General features: G+C 40.3%; 1 protein-coding gene across 4 annotated transcripts in view; it reads left to right on the top strand.

Annotated features, from left to right (window-relative positions):
* The first annotated feature begins 639 nt into the window (after positions 1-639).
* The window catches only part of ATP13A3 (ATPase 13A3), a 107,844-nt gene continuing 83,144 nt past the window's right edge, over positions 640-25,339 (top strand). For 3 of the 4 annotated variants that reach the window (XM_059687430.1, XM_059687431.1, XM_059687428.1), the window contains exons 1-2: positions 640-785; positions 1,556-1,599. The gene's annotated coding sequence lies outside the window, so the exon portion shown is untranslated. Of the gene's footprint in view, positions 786-1,555; positions 1,600-21,465; positions 21,506-25,339 lie in introns of those variants that run through there. The other variant, XM_059687429.1, reaches the window with a different exon arrangement.

Below are 25,339 nucleotides of genomic sequence, written 5' to 3'. Positions count from 1 at the left end.
TTCCCTTTGCACGGCCAGGTGGCAAATTCCACCTCCTCTCGCCCCCAACCCCGGCCCCCCAAATCCACTCTTTATTAGTAACCCCCCCAACACCCAGCTCTGCGCTTGCTTTTCCTCTCCCGCTTGGGGGGCTCTAAAAAGGCGAGGGGTGGGCGGGGCCTGCCGCACCGCCCCGCCCACCGCCGTTGGCCCCGCCCCTCCCATCGTCCCCTCTGCGCCCCTCCGCCCTCGGCGCTGGGTTGAGGCAACCACGTGACCTCACATCCGGCGCGGGAGTCCCGAGCTCGCCGCGCGCGCTCCCCCACCCGCCAGCCCTCCCGCCCGCCGGCTTCCCCGCAGCGTGATCCGAGCGCCGCCGCCGAGGGGAGGGGGGATCGCTACGTCGCTGGCGGCGGGAGGCCGTTGTCAAGAGCTGACCGCCCCCCTCCCCTGCCGGTCTCCCCCTGCCACCCTCCCTTGTTCTCGCTCAGCCCCGGCTGCACGCCGCCGCCGCGGGCGCCGAGGAGGACAGCGCGGACGTCCCTGAGCCCGGCTCGGCCCGGGCCCCGCCGCGGCGCCTCCCTCCCCGCACCCCGAGCCGCAGCGCGTGGCGGCGGCGGCGGCGGCAGCGGCGCCTCGAGCCCGAGCGACCCGCGGCCGCCGGCGCCGGCCGAGGGCGATGGGGCTGGGGTGAGGCGAGGCGGTGCGGCGGCGGCGGCGACAGCGGCGGGCCGCGGCCCCGGCCCCGGTGGCCACTGGGCTGCTCCAGCCGGGAGGCCGCCGAGGAGACGGCGCTGCGGCGGCCGGTGAGTGGCCCGGGGCTTGCTCTGGGCGCCGGAGGGCTGGGCGAGCGGGGCTGGGAGCGGGTGGATGGCGGTGATGGGGGAGGTTGGAGGAGGCGAATGGGCTTGTCTGTCGGGGGTGGCGGGTGCCAGGTGAGCTTATGGTCAGCCCGCTCGGGCCGCAATCGGACATCACTTCTCGGGGAAGGTGTGTGTGGCACCGGGAGGGAGTCTGGGACCGTCATGTCGGCCTGGGACAGGTGAGGCGAGGAGGCGGCATCCACGTTGTGGGTGCGAAGGCCTGGTGTGGACGCGCTGCCCGGGGGAGGGCGCGCCGGTGCCGGGGCTCGCGGGTAGGTCGGTGCCCCAGCCCCTGGAGAAAGCCCGGTTGCAGGTGGGGTGTCGGCAGGGCGCTCGACAGGTTTCTGCGGATGCCTGGTTTCTGCGGATGCCGACTCCAGGGTTCTCGAGCTCGCCCTTAGCCTCGGAGCAGTAAAGCTCCCTGCTCATCGCCGTGTTTTCCAGAGAAACTGAGCGAGGCCCCGAGAGGAAAAAATGACTTGTGACTTGCCTAAGGCCTCCCTCTCGCTTTGATTCTCCCAGGGAGGGCTAGTTAGAAAAACCAGGCCCTTTCCTCCAATACGGAGCTGGCCTTACCTTCTCCCCAGGAGGCTCATAAGTTAGGTTCTTAGCCCCTCTTTTGGGGGTGGGAGGTGCTGGCCAATGAATGGGATTGGGAATGGACAGTGGCGTCCCCTTTTGTGACAGGTGTTTATTGTTTCCTCTTCCCATAGATCTGACAGAAACATCTTTGGCCCTCGGTGTCTGGACATAGGAGGTATGCATTACTCACACAATTAACTGCTTCTAATCATCAGTGTCTTCGAGCTCCATTTAGTGGTTATATTAGTGCAAAATGAATGGGTATGGAGTCGTAAACCTCGAAACAGAAACCAGCGTTTCCTACACATGATTCTGAACTGAACGAGAACATTTGTGTGTGTAATGACTATTTTAGATCTGTGAGTCAGAAGTTAGAATTTTAAAATGCAGAAACGTTAAGTATTATTGCAAAAATGAACACTGTTTTCTAAAAGCTTTGTGGCTAAAGTGAAGGTTTTCTGATTTGATTGTCTTTTGAAGGGTGATCACACAGTAAAAATGTTCTACCTTTGGTTAGAACTCAAACTTTGTACCAAGGCACATGTTTCACTGGAATATAAGTGGCATTCTTTTCTCAAGAGGCTTGTTGCCTGGCTGAATAGGCTACAGTTGCCAAAATAAATGTATGTGGGCATCCCATTCAGGTTTAGCAACGCTTTTTAAAGGCAAATCTGTTCCTGGAAGTTGTTAGAAATAGTAAGCCTATTGAGCCCTGGCCAGTGTCGCTCAGTTGGTTGAAATAGTAAGCCTATTAATAATTGTTTTGGAAATTTACTTTTGCTACTATCCTTGGTTTTGCATTATCCGACATTAGACACCCTCCCCCACCCCCCCAGCATTAGATTGTTAAGTGACATTTTTTAAACATTGTTACAACCACAAAGCTTGTTTTGGGTCAAGGGATTGGGTAGGAAAAGTGATGATACTGTTTGGTTGTCTCAATTTATAAGTACACTTAGTACAGTTATAAATAAATAACAATATTAAGTAGTAGTTTATTCTGAAAATAAAGTTGAGATTTTTCAATTTGATGCAGTGTTCAAATAATGTAGTAGGAGGGCTGATTTCTTTGTCCAGGACAATCAGGATGACTTATTTGGGGTACCTCTGGTACTTAAAAATTTTAATTTACAGTCTTTAATAATAAAAGCATAATATGCTCATTAGACCAGATGACCTTCCGGATGGCCTTCTGGATGACCTTCCAGACTGAGCCACAGCGCCAAGGCAGAGGCAGCTGCCTCAGCAGCGGGGGCTGAGCCCCTTGCACAAATTTTGGAGTCGTAAACCTCGAAACAAACCAGTGTTTCCTGCACATGATTCTGAACTGAACGAGGAGAACATTTGTGTGTGTAATGACCATTTTAGATCTATGAGTCAGAATTTTAAGTTAGAATTTTAAAATGCAGAAACGTTAAATATTATTGCAAATTTTGTGCATCGGGCCTCTAGTTGGTTTGATAAGTTTCTACAGAGGAAAATAATTTTATAGTAGTTAGAGCAAATCCTGGATGTCTAAACAGTATCTTCTGATGAGTTTTCTACTTGGTTCTGGCTTATTAGATATTAGAGCTAAAATACTTCTGTTGGTTTAGTTAGCCATTAATAGTTATCTCATTTAGGTAGCATCAGTTTCCCATCTATGTCATGTTTCAAGAATGAATTCTTATGTGGATAATAAGTGTGTGTTGGCAGCCCTAACCGGTTTAGCTTAGTGGGTAGAACATCGGCCTGCAGACTGAAGGGTCCCAGGTTCGATTTTGGTCAAGGGCATGTACCTTGGTTGCGGGCATATCCCCAGTAGGGGGTGTGCAGGAGGCAGCTGATTGATGTTTCTAACTCTCTATCCCTCTCCCTTCCTCTCTGTAAAAAAAAAATCAATAAAATATATTTAAAAAAAAATAAGTGTGTGTTTGCAGCTATAGCATTTTGTAGTAAAGAAAGCATGGACTTGGGAATCAGACCTGAATTTTATTTCTGACTTTCTTAGCTAGTTGTTTGACTTTGACCAGTGCTACTATATTGAGATATTTATTGAGTAAGCTTACTATATTCTATGTTTTGAAATATACACTTGACATGAAGTGTCTCACTTAAACTCCATTTTACAGAAGAGGAAACATGTTCAGAGATGTTAGGTTGCCCAGAGTCACATACACTTAACCTGGTAAACCTAGTACTAGAAACCCCTGGTCACCTACAGTAACAGAGCTAGGATTCTGGCTGTCTTCAAAGTCCCTTATACTCTAAGTTGCTTAACTTCTCTGTTTTTCTTATTCCTTTATTTTTTAGTTAACAAAGAATACTTATACCTCCGAGTTTTGAGGATTAGCTGAGGACATAATGTAAAGAAAGCAATACTCTACCTGTCACATAATATATAGTAGTTCCTTTCACTCTTCCATTCCATTCACTTCATCAAGATGTGCTTGTGTACCATGGTGATTTTGCAACCACTGTGAATATAAGGTCTTAAAATGTGAATATACTTTATTCCTAAGATTTATAGCAGTTCTAAGAAATGGGTTATGGTCAGATATGTGGGCATCCTCTGCAAGTTTGTCTTTATTCTGTATTTTTTCCCAGTGGTCTGGGTGGTGGTGGTGGAAATAAGAACTTTAAGGTGGAAATGACAACAAGGTGATTGTTAATTTCTAAAATCTTGGAAGACAAATAGAATTTCAAAATTAATCTTGATTGCTTGGTTTATCTAAAGCTGGATTCTGTTCATGGGTATAATTGGTAACCTAAACTAACTATATAAGTACTAAGTGGGAGACCTTGTGAAGGGGCCATAAATTGGACAACACTCATAAAATTTTTAAAACAATTGACAGTGCTAAGCTAAAAGAGGATATACAGTGGTGAGCTAAAAGAGGATATGCAGTGTCTGATGTCTATGTGATACATCATTAGAATGTTGGTTCCAGGGATTCAGACATATCCTGAATGTGCCAGTTAGCTCCTCTGGTTAAATCCAGATAAGAGATAGCTGATGGGCCTTGACTGGTGTGGTTTAGTGATTAGAGCATCCCCCCTGGACCATACCTGGGTTGCATGTTCTCTTCCCTGCCTCTTGGTCAGGGCTTGTGCAGGAGGCAATGTGTGTCCCTCTCCCTGCACCTCTCTCCCTCCCTCCCTTCCACTCTCTCTGTAAAGCAGTGGACAAAAAGAGATAGCTGATAGGATTTAGTTTTTTGTTTTAGAGCATAGTTTGTCTGTTTGAAATGAAACTAACTGGCCTATCAAGAGAGTAAATCTGTAGTCATCAAAAAACCATGTTCTAATTAACTATCCTGGCTTGTGCAGGAAACATGCAAGAGGCAAGGAAGTAATTATTAGAGTCTCACTTGAGTTTTGTTGATCTTCATATTTTGAGAGTAAAGAAATAAGGAAGGATCAGAATTGGGGCACATATTTTGAGATTTAGGTAAAAAAGTAAAAGGTTCTGGGCATATTTAACCTGGAGAAAAACTGGTGGTATTTATAAGGTAGAATGTCCTGAAGTTAACGGTAATAAGTAATTATAAAAGTTATGAGTTAGAAACATTTGTATTAGTAAGATTAAAAATAGATGTAATGTGAAATGTCATGAAAAATGGTAATTGGACAAAATGATCCTTGTTATAATAGTGAGTTAAAAAATTACTTTATGGTAATCAGTAAGAAGGGGACTAAATGGAATGAAAGAAAGGGAGAGCTGTTCAAATAATCAGATGTCTGAGAATGAGCAAAGTTGAGGATAGGGATTGATGAAGTTTCCATAGAACAGTTCTCCAGAGAACTATCCCAACACCAGATCTAGTAACATCTTTGACCCAAAGGTTCATATTGGGGCCTTTCTTAGGTCTGAGATGGTAAAACATTAACTCAAATAGCAGACTTTAAGACTGCCAATTAAAAAAAGGACTTATGTATCACAAGCTGTCTCCCCAAGGAAAGAGGCCATATTAGACCTTTGGAAACAACTGTGAGGCATGTTCTTTTCAAGGTACAGGTGAAACTGTATCTTTTGCCTCTTCCTATCACCAAAGGTCACTAATACTAGTATGAACTAAGAATGTAAGAAGCACCCTATGTTTGAAGTCTGTTTATATGTGTGAGATGGGATAGATTTAGTTATAATTAATCTCTTAATCAAAATTTCTCTCTTGTTGACTCTCACTTATTCCCTATGGATCTTGTTTTTAAGTGATCTATTGACACTCAGATATTAGTTAGGTAAGAAATTAAATTTCTGGGTAAAAGTGAGTTAACTGTGTAAAGTAGAATTTCCTGATTACATAATATGGAACTTGCTGATGTCTGTAGAATCTTTCTCAGAAATTTTAAATAAAATAATGATAACTGTTGTGTTATATGAAAGACAGTTCTACCTCAATGATAGCAAGTTAGATTAATTGACTCCTATTTTATTTAGTTTTTCACAAAGGAATTTGTGAGTTGGACATTGAAATAAAGATGTATGGAGTTAGAAAATAATAATGCTGAATTATCATAGATAGGTCATAGACTAGTCCCTTTTTACAGAAAAGGTAACTGATATCTGGAGAGGTAAGTGATGCTACTAAAGTATCTGGAGTTAGAAGCTTCCTCTTAGTTGGGTGTTCTTTTCACCCTTTCCTTTATTTTGTACTCTAGTAATGGCATATCTCAAAACTCAGTGTGTGTGTGTTTTATTTATTCCTACTGAGAACCAACTTTTAAGGGTTGCTTTTGATTACTTGATGGACTTCTATTACATTTTTAGTTATTTAAAAATAGTCATGGGATAACTCCCACATATGTATCCCTGTTTTAATTTTCTTATATTTCTGAAATAGGTTGAAAAATACATTAGTTATTAGCTTAGTTTGATATAAATGATAATGATTTGGTTTCTAATTTTTCCTGATTTAAAGAACTGAGTAAAGTGAAATCACCTTTTCTGTGGGGGCTTTGGGCCTAAATTCTCACTTATATTAAAAATCTTGTCAAAATGACCATTGAAACAATTCTTTAGGAAGGCACCAGTTTGAAAAAATGGTTAACTGATATATTGTTTTTCAATTCGCACAGTCAGTTTTTCCTCCAGCTTTTAGAACAGGCTACTTTTTTCGTGAGCTGGATCATAATCAGTCGGCTATGTGAGATACCGTTTGACAGGTGAATAGGTCTTTAGATTGGTTGAAAAGCAGAACATTTACTCTCCATTGCATGCTTACTCTGGTGCAAGGATGTAGGGCAGGCACCCTGCCACCATTATTTAAAGTATTTTTCTCTCTCGCTTTCTTTTTTTTCCTTTCTTGCAGCACAGATAGTTGAATGGGTATAATTAAATGCATATATAATGTGACTCTACACTGTGAATAATGGAAAAAGAAACTAGATATTTATGAAAATCAGCTCTCCCCCCAGGGTTATATCACACAAAGAACCTAGCATAATTAAAAGGCTAAGCAATAAAATTGGGAATATTGGGGAACTGTTGATACTTTGTATAATTCTGGGTTGATACTCAGCTACTTTCAGTGTTTTTAAGAGTTGTCCTCCTGCCTGGCTGCTGTGGTTCAGTGGTTGAACGTTAACCCATGAACCAGGAGGTCATGGTTCAGTTCTGGGTCAGGGCACATGCCTGGATTGCCAGCTCAATCCCCACTAGGGAGCGTGCAGCAGGCAGCCAGTTGATGATTCTCTCTCATCATTGATGTTTCTGTCTCTGTCTCCCTCTCCCTTCCTCTCTGAAATAAATTAAAAAAAATTGTCTTCCTTACAACTAACAAAATCTTCATTATTTTGAAAGAACTGTATAAGTTGTTAATGCTTTACATGGAATTTAAAGTGTCTGAACCTAATCATTCTTGGGATAGCACAGTAAAAAAAGTCTTAGAGATTAAAAATGGCGACAAGAGTAAGTGGATGCTGCACGGACATGATCCCAGGAACAAACTGGAATTACAATTAAAATACAGAAAAACTTCCTGAATAATCAACAGAAAACTTGCAGGAGAGAACCCTGGTACCTGAGGATCAAAAGTGGAGACTGCATAGAGACTGGTAGGAGGGGCTGGCCGGGCACCCACAGGCAGCAACTGAAGTCTCGGAGAGATAATTCAGCTCTGGGGGGGTTGCTACTGAGAACTCTGGGATCTAACCCCCAAGATGGGCCCCCCAGCAGACACACCAAAACTGAGGAGGGTACCCATATAACATCTGGTTGTGAAAAGCAGTGGAGTGCTATCTGCCAGGGAGTAACAGCTGAAAATTCAGGCACCCTCTTAAAAGGCCAACGCATTAAACTCCCTGTGGAGCCACCTACCTGTGCTCCAGAAGCGGGAGGGTGAAGAGGACTAGAGCTGTGAGAGCAGAAGCCAGGACAGGGGACTTGGGGGATAGAGCTCAGAAGGCAGACACCCCAAGTTTCCTGGACTGAGTCAATCCCTCATGCAGTGGAGGACATCTTTCCCACATAGACATTTGCCTTGCCTGGGGGGAAGACAGTCGACACACCCTATTGGAAAACACCTTGCCCTCAGGCCACTTAAGAGATTAAAAATAACAGTTAGTCTCCAGGCAGAAGCAACTTCCCCACCCTGTTGAAGAAAACCTCACACACCCGAGGACGATTGCCTGGCAATCCTATCAGTCTGTAGGCAGAGGGGGTTTCTGGAGGCTTTGAGTCTTTGCCTGATCTAATTAGTCAGAAACAGCCGTTAACACTGCTCTGCCCTAGAGATTGACAGGTATAGAGGATCTACGTAATACATAGTCACAAACCCAAACAGAAAGCCATAATGAGGAGACAAAGAAACAACCCCCAAATGAAAGAACTAGAGCATTCTCCAGAAGAAGAGATAAGTGAAGCAGAGATAAGAAATTTACCTGAATCAGAGTTCAGAATAATGATGGTAAAAAATGCTCAACGGCATGAAAAAAGATAGAGTTACTATGAAAAAAGAACAGTCTGAGATAAAGAATGACGTGACTCAAATAAAGAACACATTGGAAGGAATACACAGCAGATTAGGGGAAGCTGAGGATTGAATCAGTGAATCAGAAGACAAGAGTTGAAAATATCACTCAATCAGAGAACCAAATAGAAAAAACAATTGTGAAAACACAGTCTTTTAAAAGACATTATGGTGGCTAAGGATGCACTGGCAAAGTGCATGGTATATCGGTTAGCATGCAGGTTTCAGAGCCATGGACAAGCCATTTTGAATTCCAGCCTCATCACTTACTGGCTCTGCAGTATGGGTCAAGTCATTTACCTTTTTCTTTTTTTTAAGTTTTTTCATTTGCTGAATGGAAGTAGTAAAACTTACCAGAGTATTGAGAATAAGAGGCTCAGTAAATGGTAATTTAATATTTGTTTTATTAGTAACTAGAGGCCCAGTTCACGAATTAGTGCACAGGTGGGGTCCCTTGGCCTGGCCAGTGATTGGTGCCGATTGGGGCCATCTTGCCCAGTCCCAGTTGGGGCCAATGGGGCTGGCCGGCCAGGGAGGGACCATGGGAATGCTCCAGGGCGTGTCCGTCTGTCTTGCCCAGTCCCAATCAGCCAGACCCCAGCAGCAAGCTAACCTGGTCTGGTGGTCAGTGCGAGTCATAGTGATTGGTCGAGCGGTCGACCAAATGGTCGACTGATCTGTCAGACACTTAGCATATTAGGCTTTTATATATATACTAGAGGCCCAGTGCACAAAAATTTGTGCACTCGGGGGGGGGGGGGCGGTTAAGGACGGGTCCCTCAGCCCGGCCTGTGCCCTCTCGCAGTCTGGGACCCCTCAGGGGATGACCACCTGCTGGCTTAGGCCCACTCCCCGGGGGATTGGGCCTAAGATGGCAATCAGACATCCCTCTGGCAGCCCGGCAGCCCTCAGGGGATGTCCACTTGCCAGTGGGGAGCAGACCTAAACTGCAGTCAGACATCCTTAGCGCTGCTGAGGAGGCAGGAGAGGCTCCCACCACCACCACTGTACTGGCAGCTATCAGCCTGGCTTGTGGCTGAGCAGAGCTCCTCCCATGTGAGAGCCCCCTGACCACCAGAGGGCAGCTCCTGCATTGAGCATCTGCCCCCTGGTGGTCAGTGTGTGTCATAGTGACCAATCATTCCCAGTCTTTCTGCTGTTAGGGTCAGTTTGCATATTACCCTTTTACTATATAGGATAGAGGCCTGGTGCATGGGTAGGGGCTGGCTGGTTTGCCCTGAAGGGTGTCCCAGATCAGGGTGGGGGTCCCGCTTGGGTGCCTGGCCAGCCTGGATGAGGGGATGATGGCTGTTTGCAGCTGGTCACACCCCCTTCATGGTGGGGGTCCCCACTGGGGTGCCTGGCCAGTCTGGGTGAGGGGCTGAGGACTGTTTTCAGGCTGGCTGGTGACTGAAGCTCCCAACCTCTCCTTTTTTTCTTTATTTTTAAATTCTGGGATTTATGTACCTTCTGTGGCTGTCACTGGAACTGAGAGCCGGCTTTTGCTCTGAGGCTCGGCTCCAGCTCTCAAACCTCGGCTGCTGAAAGCAGGGATCTGGGTTTGTTGGCTTCTATAATTGAAACACTGTTGCAACTCCAGCTCAGGCCTGGCTGGCTGAAAGCAGGTTTCTGGGGTTTGTTTAGCTTCTATAATTGCAACACTGTTTCTTAGAGTGCTTGCTCAGAGGCCGGCAGCGGCAGGCGGGGAACCTTGGCTTCCTCCATCACTAGAGCAAGCAAGCCTCCTATTCGCTTCAGCTGCCTGGCTGCCGGCCTCCATCTTGGTTGGCAGTTAATTTGCATATCGCCCTGATTAGCCAATGGGAAGCGTGTCGGAGGTATGGTTAATTACCATGTTTGTCTATTATTAGATAGGACTAGAGGCCCAGTGCACGAATTCGTGCACAAGTGGGGTCCTGGCCGATTGGGGCTGGCCAGCCTGCAGGAGGTTGGCTGTGGGAGCGCACTGACCACAAGGGTACAGCTCCTTGTTGAACTGCCCCCTGGTGGTCAGTGCGCATCATAGCTACTGGCCAGTCATCTGGTCATCTGGTCATAATGGTCACTTAGCCATATATATATATATATATATATATATATATATATATATATATATTAATTTAACATATTCAAAACAAGTTGTGTGTGTGTGTGAGAGAGAGAGGAGTGTGTATGAGGATTGCTTTGTTTTTGTTTTGTTGTTAATCCACACCTGAGGATATTTTTTCCATTGATTTTCAGAGAGAGTGAAAGGGAGAGGGATAGACAGAAACATTGATGTGAGAGAGAGACAGACACATGGATTGCTTGTCTCCCACAGGCATCCCAACCAGGGGCTGGGGATCCAGCCTGCAACTGAGCTACGTGCCCCACTGAATTGAACTCAAGACCCTTCAGTCCATAGGCTGATGCTCCAACCACTGAGCCATACTGGCCAGGGCAAGGATTGCCTTTTTAGTGGAGCAGCAGGCAATAATGACATATTTTATTCAGGCTTTCATAGCAAAAATACCATGATTTTGCATTGTTGATAACAATATCCTTAAAAACTCACAATGTTAATCTCATGTATCTTTGGTGTACATTTTATGTGTATTTTTTGTGTTTTTGTGTCTCTGGGTGTGTGTGTGTTACATTCTTCCCCCCCCTTCTCTGTGCTACTGTTACCCATTGTCTCTCTCCCTGACCACATTATAAAATTAAAAAGCAGTTTTAATTGTATGTATTCAATAGGACTTTTTATGTACCTTATTTTCATTAATACTGATTAGTGAAATTAATCTTTTCTTTAAAAAGAAGAATTGAAATTTTATTTTACTTCTGTGGCCTTTGGGTTAATTTCCCTTCCTCCTTTCTTCCCTCCCTTCCCTCCCTCCCTTCCTCCCTCCCTCCCTTCCTTCTCCTCACCAGAAGATATTTCCCCATGCTTTTTAGAGAGAGTGGAAGGATGGGAAAGAGGAAGAGAGAGAGAGAGAGAGAGAGAGAAACATCGATGTGAGCAAGAGACACATTGATTGGTTGCCTCTTGCACGAGCCAGACCCGGCTGGGGATAAAATCAGCAACCCACATACTTGCCCTTGACCAGGAATTGAACCTACAACCCTTTAATGTGCATGCTGATGCTCTAACCACTTAGCAACACTTGCCAGGGCTGTGTTGATTTCTTTAAAACATAGGTTACTGGTTCTTCATAGATCCAAGATTTTTTTTTTAAAATATATTTTATTGATTTTTCACAGAGAGGAAGGGAGAGAGATAGAAAGTTAGAAACATCGATGAGAGAGAAACATCGATCAGCTGCCTCCTGCACATCTCCCACTGGGGATGTGCCCGCAACCCAGGTACATGCCCTTGATCAGAATCGAACCTGGGACCTTTCAGTCCGCAGGCCGACGCTCTATCCACTGAGCCAAACCAGTTTCGGCCCAAGATTTTTATTCATCTCTAGATTATGCTTGAGCTTCTTAAGGCATCAGATTTTTGAGCTTATTTATAATTAACTTTTGTCTGTAATTTCCTAAAGTTTCTCTTTAAAAATTCTTTTTCCTTATATTTTCTCAATCAGAAGAGATGGAATTCTTATTTAAATGCCAATTATAATAATACTAGAGGCCCGGTGCACAAAGACTCGTGCACTGCTGGGGAGGAACCCTCAGCCCAGCCTGCCCACTCTTACGTCCGGGAGCCCTCAGGGGATGTCCTACTGACGGCGTAGGCCTGCTCCCTGCCGTCTGGCCTCACTCTGTGAGAGGTGACCAGGCCGATCAGGGGAAGGTGCCACCCCCATCACCCTGCTGCTGTTGCCACTGCCAGCCACTGGCCCTCCTCGGCTCTTGCAGCCACCGCAGCTGCTTGCCCTCCTCGGCCCTCACAGCCCCTGTGGCTTTGTCTGGAAGGATGTCCAGAAGACGCCCGGTCTATTTGGTCTAATTAGCATATTACCCTTTTATTAGTATAGATAATTTAGTTTGCTAAGTAAAATCTAAAGTACTACAGGTAAGTAGCCTACTGGTGTCTGGAGCAGTTAATTATTTGAAAGACTAGAATAACCTATCAAATTCTTAGTTAAAATAAAATTTTATTTCATGGATCCTTTTGATATTGAAATAGGCTTTTTATAGTTAACCACTGTCTTATAGTCAGTTGATGAATACTTTTGAGCTAACCTATGGTTGTTTTCTGTCCATTTTTTGGTAAGGAGAAGAATATAATAACCTGCTTCATTTAGTCAGGTTCAAAAGCATCTTAATGTGTTGTTTCCTTTGAATCCTTTCTTGTCTCTGGTGCAGCCCACGGTGAATGACCCTGATGTTCCACTAAAAGTTGTGGCAGTTACAATTATTGTAATGCATAAGAGTTATGATCCTATTGGTCATAAGGAAGTTTAGGGCCTCTTGGTAATGCCCTTAGAATTGTGTTGGCGCATCTAACTGTTCAATACTTTTTTAGTTGCTGTATGTGTCAAGCACTGGGCTAGACTCTGGGTATGTATTGATTAATGAGTTCTGCCATCCTAGAAAATGTGCTGCTGCATTGCACAAGTCTAGAGGACATCATTTACATTGTATTCTTTGGAATGTGGCCCTTTGGTCTGGCCTTGGGTCTCTTTCAGTTGGAAAATGTTCAGAATCTCCATTGAATACAGATTAATCTATATCTTTTTCACGTTAAATAAGGCCCTCATCATAATCTGATCCTGTCCCATATTTTTGTGTGTGGTATAGGTGCTATTTTATTTTTATATGCCTTTATTGATTTCAGAGGAGAAGGGAGAGGAAGAGAGAGATAGAAACATCAATCATGAGAGAGAATCACTGATCGACTGCCTCCTGCATGCCAACCCCCACTGGGGATCGAGCCCACAAGTCCGGGTATGTGCCCTGACTGGTAATTGAACTGTGACCTCCTGGTTCACAGGTTGATGCTCAACCACTGACCCACACTGGCCGGGCTATTTTATTTTCTTATTTACTTATTTTTTAAGTGAATTTATTGGAGTGACATTGATTGATTCACAAAAGCACACAGGTTTCAAGTGTACAATTCAGTAAAACATCATCTGTACACTGCATTATGTGTCCACCACGCCAATCAAAGTCTCTTTCCATTCCCATTTATCCCCCGGGGACCCTTTGCCCACCTCCACATACCCTCACCCCCTTTCCCTCTGGCTATCCTCACACTGTCTGAGTCTATGTATTATGTATATATGTTTTTTGGTTAAGCCCTTCATCTTCTTTCATCCAATTCCCCAAGCCCCCTCCCCTCTGACAGCTGTCAGTTAGTTCCATGTATCCATGCTTCTGTTTCTATTTTGTTCGTCAGTTTATTTTGTTCGTCAGATTCCACATATAAGTGAGGTCATATGGTATTTGTCTTTCTCTGACTTTATTTCTCTTAGCATAATAATCTTTTTTCTTTTTTTAGCTCCATTTCTGGGCTTTCCCCAGAGGCTACCCTGTGTTCTAAACAGTTTAAGTAACTTGTATTCCTGACATTTTCTAGGATTTCTCACTCAGTACTTCTGCATGGTAATTCCTCTGCTTGGATTACATCCCTCAGTTATTTCCCCTTTTTTGACCGCTTTTTTGCTTGAAGTACTTCACACCTTCACGTTCTCCAAAGTCTTTTCTGTCCTCTCTCCTCCTCTCCCTCCCCTGTTCCTCTCCCTGCTCCCATGATACCTACTTTATTGCAGCACTCATCCATTTTGTGTGATATATGTTTGCTTCCTTGCCTGACTTGTGTTTTAGAATTGGCTCCTTGAGGTTAGACATTTAATCTGTAATCTCCAGCATTTAGCACAGAATTTGGCACATGAAGACAGTGACATTCTAACAAATGACTTTCTATGAAATCACAAGTGGTGATTTTTGCTAGAATGCTGATTGATTATTTACAGACTTATTTTGTAGTATTAGGATACTTGGTCAACATTTTGGTTTTCTTGATTAATTTCCCTTTTCCTAAATCAAGCAATAATCTGGAGTTAGATTTCAAGATTCTACTTAGTGAGGATAAAGGCACTGTTTTAAGTTCATTGGTGAACATGTTGGTGAAACTTTCTGTCCATAGTAATGAAAAATTGACTGTAATGTAACTTTTTACAAAAATTAAACATAACTTTTCAATCCAAGAAGAACAGGTGATCCATAAGGTCGCTGTAGCACCAGTTCCATCTCTGTTTCTGCCAGTAGCTCTCACTGCTGCTACTGTGCAGGAGTGGATGAAGTTAAAAAGTGGAACACTTCAGGGAACTAAGTCAGGAAGACTTCCAGACTCTTATGGGTCATCCTGTAAGTGGAACTATGCCCACTCCTCACATCTGCTCCATACTGTATTTTATTTTGTTACTTATGTTACAGAATAGTGAGAAGCTAGGAAAATTCCAGGGCAGGAGGAATAGGGAAACTGAGACAAGGAAATTAAATAAAGCCAAACAGCTTAGGCAGCTTGCAGCCAGTTTGCAGCAGAGCCTTATCTTGAGAACAAATGGCTAATACCTCTCCTCACTAACCATAGAATACAGGAAGGGAGGGAGAGTTCTAATGCCTCTTCTCCCTAAACATAGAATACATAGCATAAATCACCCTGGAACTGCCAAGGCAGCAGGAGGAGAGGGAAGGAAAGAAGAAGGAGTTTTCATCTCACTGTTTAAACAGAGAAGCCAGCAGTCTTGGGGCTTGTCAAGATAAAATCGTCAAATGCTTCTCATAAATTCTGGGAGAGCCATAAATAAAGTAAAAGGATGACCTCAAGATCTAGTCTGTACCTAGATATTCAACCTATCTTCGAATTTTAAACCTATAGACAACAGAAAAGTATAAAAAGCCAAACCTCTACCAGGTAGCACTTCTCAGACTAGCTGGGAAGCCCATCTGTACTTCTTAAGCCAGAAATACTTTGATAAAATTTGTTTGCCTTGCTTCTTTAATACATTTATTTGCTTTATTTTTTAAATAAATTTGCTTTACTACACCACCACCATCTGAGGTCACTCATTTGAATTCTTTCTCAGGAGACTGATAAGAACCAAGGAGGGGACAGCCCTCTCTTTCAACTCAGGGGGTTGTCAAATAACACCTTTTCTAGTGTTTCTGGTGCCTACAACATTTAGAGATGTATCTTAGGTATGGGTTAGGAAGGAGTGTAGGATGACTTCCAAATTCCTGGCATGGGTTTTTAGGCAAATTGTATTCATTAAGTAGAGAAAATTGGTGGTTGTTTGTGGTGGGAGGAAAGATAAAATGAACCTAACAAACCCATATGGTAGATCTTTGAATCTGTGTAACTGGGGCTCATGAGATCAGTGCTGAAAGAACTGATTGGTAGTTGCCACAGTAGATAGGTTAATAGTGCCATCTTTGGGCCCTGGTGGTGTTACAAAGAGAGAAAGCCTGGAGAAAATTAATAGCTAAGAAGTGGGCAGAGGAAGTGGAGGTTTGGGGAATATTAAAAATTAAGAAGCAGGCAGAGGAAGTAGGAGCTTCCTACCTGACTACCTGCTGCACAACCCAGGCTAGCTTAATATGACGTATAATTCAGCTCTGTTGTGGGAGTATAAAGGTCATTCATGGGTCATTTTGGGAGCCTAGTCACTACTTTCTTATGAAATAGCTAAAAGCAGGATGTAGCTTAGATGAAACTGTTATTGCTGTTGGCGGATGACCATCCTGTTGCAGTGGTCACTGTGCATGCACATGCTCAAAATTGGTCTCAACTGTTCATAGCATCGTCTATTTTAGTTGAGTAAAGTGCATTCTTGGTAGTCAGCTGAGTTTAAATTGTTGATTAAATTAAACTATTAAAAAAGATTCCATAGTAGTTGCATATTGAAACAGAGTAATAGTGTAAACAGGTATGTAAAAAAAATAGAGCAGCAAAGTAGAGAAGGGCCAGGATGAGAGGAGGGGTTGGGAGAAAAGAGGAGAGAAGAAAAAAAGAACAGAAGAAAACTTTCAGGAGAATTATACTTCTAAGTTTTCAGTATGTCTAGGAGTTCTACATAGATCCCAGAGATGTTCAGTTTTTTTTTAATAGCAAACCCAAAAATAATTTTTTTCATTACTCAGCATGGTTTACTTCAGGATTATTATGTTTGCAAGAAAGAAAAATCAATTTTATTCTTGATCTATATTACAGTATGCTTCACATTTCATTTTTCCAGACCTTATGAAGACCTAAACACAAAGAAGCACAAAATCACTAGTAAACTATTCTGCACAAAAAGTACAATCCTACAGATTTACAATTATAAATGATAGGCACTAAGATCAACTTTTAAAAATTATGTTTCCTAGCCAGTTTGGCTCTTGAAGAGAGCGTCGGCCCACAGACTGAAGGGTATCACCAGGTTCAATTCTGGTCAAGGACATGCACCTCGGTTGCAGGCTCAATTCCTAGCCAGTCAGGGCACACACAGGGCGCATGCGGGAGGCAACCAGTCTCACATCAATGTTTCTCTCTGTCTTTCCCCCTCCTTCCCACTATCTAAAAATCAATGGAAAATGTCTTTGAGGGAAGATTACCAACAAAGACAAATTATGTTAATTAGCCCTTTTCAACTTTACCCCTTTTTCCCAGTTTGAAACCCACCCATGTTGACTCAGCATAGGAAGAAAGTACAAAGGCCTTAGCATCTGCGTTTAACAAATGTTTTAAAAATCCAGCATTTAAATTGCTATTAAAGAGGGTAATGGTCTTGTTCATGGTACAACCGTTATAGAAATCTGAACTTTCTCATTTTCTGTGGTCATTGTGTAATAAGGACTTTTTAACAAATCAATATAGTTGGCTAATGTGCCAACCATAATAATAATAACTGACATTTATACAAGGACTTTTAGTTTACAAAACATTTCTACAGGCATTATCTGCTTTACTTACTATTTCCAATCAATATTGCCTTTTCAAAACAGGGGAAAAAATCTTCACTTAATCAAGATTAGCATTTTTCATATTCCCTAGAAAGTCAAGCATGGAGGGACTTTATATCAGAAAGTTTTACCAACAAATTAAGGCATGAAATGCAGACAGCAGCATCTTTCAAGGGTCTGTTTTCCAAAAAAACATTTGAAAGCCAAGTGGAAAGTATGAATCTTAGAATAATGAATGTTTAAATTTCAAATACCGTCTTTTATTTTTATTTAAAAAATATATATTTTATTGATTTTCTTAGAGGAAGGGAGAGGGTTAGAGAGTTAGAAACATTGATGAGAGAGAAACATCAATCAGCTGCCTCCTGCACACCCCCTACTAGGGATATGCCCACAACCAAGGTACATGCCCTTGACCGGAATCGAATCCGGGACCCTTCAGTCCGCAGGCCGACGCTCTATCCAATGAGCCAAACTGGTTAGGGCTCAAATACGGTCTTTTAAATTGCCAATAAAAATGTCTAGTTACTAGGGATTTGGATTGATAGCATTATAGTTTAGAAGAAGTGTCACTAATTTGCATTAGAATGGGATAAACATTGATTTATATATTAACTAAAAAATCACCTCATTTTATACCTGAATTTAAAAGTGTAATTTTAGTTCGAGGAGTTAGGTTCACTTATGAATTTGGTTTGTTTGTTTAAGCTGTTATTAGAACTCTTGATTTGAAAGTTCCTATTGTATTAGATGCCCATGCCACACAATTTCTTTTGTGCTTGTTTGAAAATACCCTTGTTTGTTTCAACTAGGTTATTTTACTCTTGCCCCCAAAGGAAAAAAAATAGCACAAAAGTTTTACCTATTTCATAAGTCTAACAATGCAGAGGAATTTGAAGAAATGGTTAATGGTAGCATGTATGTATAGGTACAAGTGACATGAATTTCTAATTAGGTTTGTTGGATCAAAGTTTATGGGGATCTTAAATTTTAATTAATATCAGTTGGTTTTCCAAAAAGGTGCACTCCTGACATCAACATTTCATGAGTGCCTTTTTTTTTGCCAGGTGTGGGCAGGTAATGTTTTATCATGTAATTTTATACTTCATCTTGTTTTCTTATAGGTTCATGAGCTTTTTAATTGTTATTGTTCTCCCTTGCTCCACAATATTGCAAGATCCCTAAATTCTAGTATCAGACAATTGTGAATTTGGGAGTAATCTATATTATAAAGGGAATAATAATGTACCTGTTTTTCTGTCCCTCCCCATTGTCATTTGTTTTGTGTTCATTGTGTGTCTTACATTTCTATTGAGACACATGAAACAGGCTCTCTTAATATAGAAAACTCACACTTTTCCATATTAGTACCTCCAATGGTACTAAAAAAAAGTCTTCGGTAACTTATCCTTAACCACACTTGATCAGCAGTTGCTCTGTGAAGACTGGAGCATTGTCCGCCTCTCTCCTTACCAGTGTTGGAATGTCACCTACTGGTGGAAGAGTGTAATAGCAGGTTATATACAAAGGCAATACTTGCCTAGGTAAAAAACTTTCATGGTTGGGTTGCAACACATGAATTATTACAACTGCCTCATTTTAGTGAAGAAGTTGAAACCAAGACATCTGAAGGAACTTGCAAATAGTCATGTTAAATTGTCATTTAAAGACAAGTTAGAGCTGATTCTAGAGTTCTCTGCTTTTTACATTTGTTTTTGTTTTTTATTATGTATTTTGGGGTAAAGTTGTATATCTCCTGTTCCTAATATGGTAATGAATATGGCATATATGTTCACTTAATGCTTATAGATGATTTAATTTGATAAAATAATTTCAAATTTGCTGCTACTGTACTTATGCTGTGTCACTGGCTAGTACTTCTCAGTGGGGCCAAAATGTGTTAGGAATATAAACAGAAATATAAACAGCTAGCTGTAGCTTACTAGAAATATACTTCTTAAAGGAATCTTCAAAATGACTACTTGCCTAAAGTGGTCACTTCGTAAGTTATATAAATGTCTAATCATTATATTGTACACCTGAAACTAATGTAATATTATATATCAACTATAATTGAAAAATAAAAAAAAATTTTAAACACACTTGCCTGGGCTAAAGTAACTTAATTAAGAGTGAGATCCAGAGAATCTGGAGAATAGTCTGGTAGAGCACCGTGAAGTGCTTTGGAGATTCTACAAGTCCAGACCCAAGGATGACCATGCATTATAGAATTAGAAGTTAATTTTTTAAAAATATTATTACATCCCTGCCAGGCATGGCTCAGTGGTTGACCTGTGAACCAGGAGGTCACGGTTCGATTCCCGGTCAGAGTACATGCCCAGGTTGTGGGCTTGATCCCCAGTGGGGGCCGTGCAGGAGGCAGCTGATAAATGATTCTCTCATCATTGATGTTTCTCTCCCTCTCCAAAATCAATAAAAAATTATTACATATACATGGTTAAAGCATTCAAAAAGCACTAAAGCTTCTCCCTCACTTCTACCCAAACACACTGTTCCCACTGGTAGCCAAGTTTATAACTCTTAATGTTCTTAATATTGATTTCTGTGACAGATAATTGCATTATCCTTCCTAATTATAACTTATTTTGTTATAACTATCACATTGTTTTGTAACATAAAAAAAGTATAAGTATACAAAGACTACACCTTACAAATGTAAATACAGTCTTGCTTTGGTGTATGTTGGGTACAATGGTCTTCCTTAAGTCTAAACACAGAAACAAAAGCATGTATTATAAGAGAAAGTCCAAGATGGGAAGTGATAAAATGGGTATTGAGTGGAGCTTTGTTAAAATTTAGCTGGTATCCCTGTAAAATTTCCATGTATTCATTAAATTATATTATGTCATTCTTATTGTTAGGAGCTGACTTGAAGTAGTAAGTTTGTCCTCATAAAGAGTTATCACAATTTTGGTTACTGTAATTGGGAGATTGGGCCCCCCCTACTTTTATACATATATTTGTATAAATATTAAAATTGGAGTGGTTTAATGAGCAGAGTAGGGATTGTATATGTATTAGGGTACTTTTATTCCAATTGTGAAGGCAGAACTGCTTTTTTTGACAATGAAATATTGAGAATGCTAACTGCTGTTTATTAACTTCAGGATCTTTAAAAACATCTTTTGCTGAGTGGTCCTTAAAAGATGGGTTTATCAAATTTTTATTTAACATGGGTAGGTTTGTTTAATGCTCAGAAAAAAAAATGTAGAACTACAAAACAAAGTGGGAGGATTCATTCTTTTTCAACAATACATAGTGGCCCAAAAGTCTTAGTTCAGTTTTAATTTTTAAAACTCTGGAGGTATATGGTAAAGACTCTAAAAAAAAATGTCATTTGAGAATTTTTTTATACTAATTTATTTAGTTTTGTGATTTTTGAATGAATACATTTTTATTTTACTTCAGTCTTGTTGAAGTTGGCAAATATTAACTGAAGTAAATTAAAAATACATTATTCAAAACTGCTTTGCTTGAAGTTTTACTTGAGTTATAGATTGTTCTCTAAGTTACCTTGTGAAATTACTTATTTTGGAATTCTTGGAAAATACATTGAATATCCTTAAAGAAAACCCTCCACACACATATTATTATAATACTATCGGTACAGCTAATAAGGAATTCAGGTTTTGAAGCAAAGGTTTAGAGATTTGGGGATTTCTATGCCTATTGAGACCAACTCATCTTGTTTTAGGAAATGAGATATGACTAACTCTTATCCTAGGTTAAAGATGTACTTAAATGGTTAAGCCATTTAAATGGCTCCTAGTAACTATATAATGGGAATAATAAGTAAACTTAAAAAAATTAGTATTAGATTTAGTGATATTTGTTTCTGATAGCTTCACTTTTTTTCTGTGCTGTTTTCACCCACAAAAAAATCAAGCTCGTTGTAAATGCAAGGAAGGGTTTGGTTAAGCACAATAGCCTATAAGCTCCTTGCTATTTAGATAACATCAAGGCTCAGGCATGCACTGTGGAGTTGGGACTTTAAGTAATAGGAGCTCTACTAGTGGTAGTCAGATGGCAGAAAACCCATTTAAAATTAGTGAATTAAAAAATCCTAAATTTTAATGTCTTATTTTAGAAGTAGTTCAAAAAGAACCAAAACAAATATTTGACAGAAAATTCTCATTTGAACAGATTTTTATGCTTAGTTTTATTTTATTAAGAGCCAGCTTTTGAAAGCTCTGCTAACATCAGCAATTGGAAGGAATAATTATAGTGCAATTGGTAAGAAAAATTTCTTTGTTTACTATGATATAGAAAGTGACTTGATTAAAAATGCATTCCAACAAACCACCAAAGTTATATTTCTATAAGTTAAATGGATTTTAGAAGTTTGATATTAATGCTTCAGATGTCCTAATTAGATATATGGTAGGGTAGTATTTTAAATGTATTTTTCATCTTGATAAATCAGTATGTTTTAAAATGTGTTTATATAGATTTGTGTTTTTGTAGAGTCATAGAAATGTTAAGGGATCTCTAGGTAAGTTTTTAAAATTTAAATATACATTTAAATTTGTATATGTTTTAAATGTAACCTTGGAATTGTCTCATTAGGTTTTACTAAGTTTATGTAAAAGGTGAGTTCTTAGTAATTTCCTATGAGGTATAATATGTTTAAAGAGAATAATAATTGGTGGTTTTTAGAGCAACTTTTTATTTAAATTATTTTTAATATTTCAATTTTGGTAAAATTGGGTAAGAGTTAAAGAATTTTACCTTTAAAAGGAAGCTAAATTTCAGAGAAATAACACTTGTAAAAAGAGTAAGGAGATAATTTGGTCAAGAATTGTGTTTTTAAAAGTATGAAAATAGATTGTTATGGGCAGTGCACATTTAAAATAATTGGAAATTTTTTTGTTTTGGTCAGACTGTAGAAGATGAAAATATAGTTATGTTAGATTAAGGTGAACTTTTGTCAGATATTTGAAGAAAAGGTTATAAATAGTTATAAATACATGGACTAAATGAAAACACTGAATTTTTAATGGCCATTCTTTTTCTAAAATCATAAAAAGCTTGAGTATTTATCTACTAATAGATTCTACAGTAAAAAATTGGGGTTTACAAAAGTTGGGAAGCATGTCTATATTTCTAGGCAATGGATAAAAAACAAGATCAAAGACTAGTTAGATTCAAAACCAGCAGTATGAGTTTATAGATAATGCCTGGTAAATAATAGGTTGAGTCAGTTATTTTAGATTTATAGAGGCAGAGTTCTCAAGATTTATGGCCTTTGGTGCTAGGAATGAAAATTTTCTTCTGTTTAAAAGCTTGAGATGGCTGCTTTTATTGATTAAAAAACTTTATATTATGGATAATTTCTACATACTGAAAAGTAGGTTAGTATAATGAACTGTCATGTACCTATTACTCAGCTTTTAGCTTGGCTTTAACAGTATTCATGGCCATACCCTGACCAATAAAGATAAATTAAAAGAAAATTTTTTTTGAAGTAAGGTTTTTCAAACCTGCAGAAAAGTTGATGTATAAGTGTAAAGTTGTTCATTACATTCCTTAATTATCCTTCTGATATGTGTAGAATCTGTAGTGATGTTTTCTGTCTTATTCCTGATATTAATTTGTGTCTCTCACCCACCCCCTTCTCTTTGAGTCTAACTAGAAATTAGAAATCATCAATTTTATTGATCTCTAAGAACTAGCTTTTTATTTCATTGATTTTTTTCTCTCTCAATTTTTCTGTTTCTTATTGCATTGATTTCTACTCTGAATTTTATTATTCCCCTGTAGTGCTTACTCTAGGTATACTTTGCTATTTTCTACTTTCTTAAGGTAAAGCTGATGTCATGATTTCAGACCTTTATTTTCAGATACTGGGAAGTAGTGCTATGAATTTTCTAACTACTGTATTAGTGGCATTCCACAAACTTTAATATGTTAATCTTCATTTTTGTTCAGCTTGGAATACTTTGTATTTTATTTCACTTGATTTCTTTGACTCAGATTTTCAGAAGAGTAGTATTTTGTTTCTAAATATTAAGGCTTTTCTACTTATGCTTCTGTTATTATCTTCTAATTTAAGTACATTTTATTCAGAACATACTTTGTATAACTTGAATCTTTTTATGTCCCAGAATGTGGTCTTTCTTGGTAAATATTCTGTGTACAAGTTTAAAAAAATCTATATTTTGCTGTGGTTGAGTAGAATGTTCTGTAAGTACCAGTTAGGACCACTTGATTGATGCTATTGTTTATATCTTCTATGTCCAAACTAGTATTTTCAATTTACTTGTTCTATCTCTTATTGAGTGGTATTGAAATGAAATCTCCAACAGTAATTGTGAATTTCTCTATTTCCTTCCAGTTTTATTAGTTTCTGATTTGTGTATTTTGAAGGTCTGTTAAATGTATATGTGTTTAGGATTATTAATAATACTAGAGGCCCGGTGCACAAAATTTGTGCATGGCGGTGGGGTATCCCTCAACCCGGCCTGCACCCTCTCCAATCTGGGACCTCTTGGGGGATGTCTGACTGCCAGTTTTGGCCTGATCCCGCGACATCCCTCTCACAATCTAGGACTGCTGGCTCCTAACTGCTTGCCTGCCTGCCTACCTGATTGCCCCTAACTGCTTCTGCCTGCCATCCTGATTGCCCTCTAACCGCTCCCCTGCTAGCCTGATTGACGTCTAACTGCTCCCCTGCCGGCCTGATCACCCCCAACTGCCCTCCCCTGCCGACCCGATGGCCCCCAACTGCCCGCCCCTGCAGGGCCAATCGCCCACAACTGCCCTCTCCTGCTGCCCGACTGCCCCTAACTGTTCTCCCATGCCGGCCTGGTCACCCCCAACTCCCCCCCCCGCCCTCCGTCTCCCACCCACCGGCCTGGTCACCCCATGCAGCCTGTGCTGTTCGGTGGTTACTGTGACGGCGTCCTGGAGAATTTGCGTATTCCTCTATTATTAATATAGATAGGATGCATGTAGTTGCCTATAGTCTTTTAAAAAATACAACCACAATCTCTGCCTTTTAATTGGTGTTTAGATCATTTATATTTAATGTGATCATTAATATGGTTGGGTTTCAATCAGTCATCTTTCTATTTGTTTTTAATTTATCTCATTTTTTGTTTCTTTTTTCCTGTTAAATCACATGAGTATTTTTTATGGTTCAGTTTAAATCCTTTGTTGATTTTTTAGCTATTACTCTTTTATTTTAGTGGTTACTGTAGAGTTTACTTTATACTTCTCTAACTTACTACAGTTTACCTTTAAGTGATATTACACTACTTCATGTATAGTATAAGAAACTTACTAAAATATACTTCTATTCTTCTATTTCTTCTTGTTCTTTGTGCTGTTATGTATATTTATACACATAGTTACTATTTCTAGTGTTCTTCATTTCTTTGGGGAGACCCATATTTCCATCAGTTGTTTTTTTTTCCCTGTCTAAGGACTGTTTAAAAACTTTTTTTTTTATAGTGTAGTAAATTTTTTTTCAGTTTTATCTCACCTTTGATTTTGGAAGATGTTTTCGTTAGGTATAGAATTCTCTGAGTAGTTTTTTCTTCGATGTTTCAAAGATGTGCTTTGCTGTCTTGTCACCTGACTATTTTTAACAAGAAACCTGATGTCATTCTTTTTTTTTTTTTTAAATTAAAAATGTTTTTATTGATTTTTGAGAGAGGAAGGGAGAGGAGAGATAGAAACATCGATGAAGACAGAGAATCATTGATTGGCTGCCTCCCGCACACCCCCGCAGAGGATTGAGCCTGCAACCCAGGAATGTACCCTGACCGGGAATTGAACTGTGATCTCCTGGTTTATGAGTCCATGCGCAACCATTGAGCCACACCAGCCAGGCTCTGATGTCATTCTTATCCTTGTATGTAACATATCTTTTTAAAAAATATACTTTATTGATTTTATTTATTTTAATAAATTGTTATTCAGATTATTACAGTTGTTCCTCTTTTTTCCCCCATAGCTCCCCTCCACCCGGTTCCCATCCCACCCCATGCCTTTACCCCCCCCCCCCCCACTGGCCTCGTCCATAGATGTACAATTTTTGTCCAGTCTCTTCCTGCACTCCCCACA

The sequence above is a fragment of the Myotis daubentonii genome, chromosome 3, assembly GCF_963259705.1.
Source record: "Myotis daubentonii chromosome 3, mMyoDau2.1, whole genome shotgun sequence".
NCBI lineage: Eukaryota > Metazoa > Chordata > Mammalia > Chiroptera > Vespertilionidae > Myotis > Myotis daubentonii.
The sequence above is the reverse complement of the archived record's forward strand: the minus strand, read 5'-3'. Positions and strand labels throughout refer to the sequence as shown.